We start from the raw sequence: 1,368 nt of genomic DNA, 5'->3' as shown, positions 1-1,368 counted from the left end.
GTTCCCGCCGCGCCGGCGGGCGGCAGAGCCGAGCCGCGCTGCACGTCCCGGGAGAGCCCGAGCGCCGGCCGTGGGGATGGCGCTTCCGACAGGCCGGGAACCCTCCTGAGAGACTCCGAATCCTGCTTTTCCCCCGGGAGATGGGGCAATCCTGGGAAAGCAGGAGGCTCCGCGCTGGGTTTGCGTCTCGCCRGCGTCCTGCTGGGCTCTGAGCGCTCTGGATCAATGCATCATTGATTAAAACATCAATTATTCACACGTCGATCCATAAAGGATGATAAGCCCGTCAGTTCCTCGTGGATTATTTACAGCCCGTGTCTAGCATGGAGCTGTCCGTGCCTTTTCCCATTTTTTTTGGCTTTCAACGTTTGCCCCTGTGGAATATCTGGGTGAATCCATGCCGAATCCTGGCATCTGCCACCACCACCACTTCTTTTTGTGCCGCTGGCCAGAGCGGAGCATCCCTGAGCTCCGAAAATCCGCAGGGATCTGCGTGAGGCTCAGTCTGGATGGGCAGCGCAGCCCGGGAATATTTGCCTCTCTGCCGGAAAATTCTGGTGTCCGCAGGGATTCCAATGGCCCRTTCCCACGCTCAGATTCAGGGAGAGTGCCCGGTGTTGGGAAATCATTCCAGATCCCTGGGAATCCAGCGGGGACTGTGGAGCTGCGGGTGGCTCCGGCCCAGCCCTGGAAGCGTTTCAGGCGGCCGCAGCTCCAGATAATTAACGGCATCGCCAGGAAACGCTAATTATAGCAGGGGGCGCGTGCCAGGGAATGACGGCGCTCAGCTTCATTATTCCTCCCAGCTGCTTCTGAGCCGCTCCGGAAACGATCCCGGGAGCGTCTCCAGCGCGCGCGTGTCTTTTCCTCCAGGAAAAATCCCAGGAAAACCACCCTGTGGGAAATCAACTTTTCCCACAAAACCCACCCGGTTTCTCCCCCTTGCGCGGCAGCTTTTCCTCATGCCAGAACAGGGGCTGTTTTGCCAGACCCTCATCCCTCAGGAATCCATAGGGGTTCCGCACTGACCCTCTTTCCTCATGAGCTCCTTTCCCTCGCAGCCTCCTTCCTTCATGGACCCCAAATGAGACCCCTTTCCTTCATGGATCCCTGCCCAGACCTCTTCCTCATGGACTCCTTCCCTCCTGGACCCCATCCCAGACCCCCGTTTTCCCTCATGGATCCCATCTCCTACCACTCCTTTCCTCATGGATCCCCCTTTTCCTTCATGAATCCCCTCTTTTCCTTCATGAATTCCCCCTTTTCCCTCATGGATCCCATCTCSGACCCCATTTTTCCCTCATGGATCCCCCTTTTCCCTCATGGATCCCATCTCAGATGCCCCTTTTCCCTCATGGACCCCATTTT

Source organism: Nothoprocta perdicaria, unplaced genomic scaffold, assembly GCF_003342845.1.
Source record: "Nothoprocta perdicaria isolate Ctin4 unplaced genomic scaffold, notPer1 scaffold_558, whole genome shotgun sequence".
Classification (NCBI taxonomy): Eukaryota; Metazoa; Chordata; class Aves; order Tinamiformes; family Tinamidae; genus Nothoprocta; species Nothoprocta perdicaria.
This window is presented reverse-complemented; position numbering follows the sequence as displayed.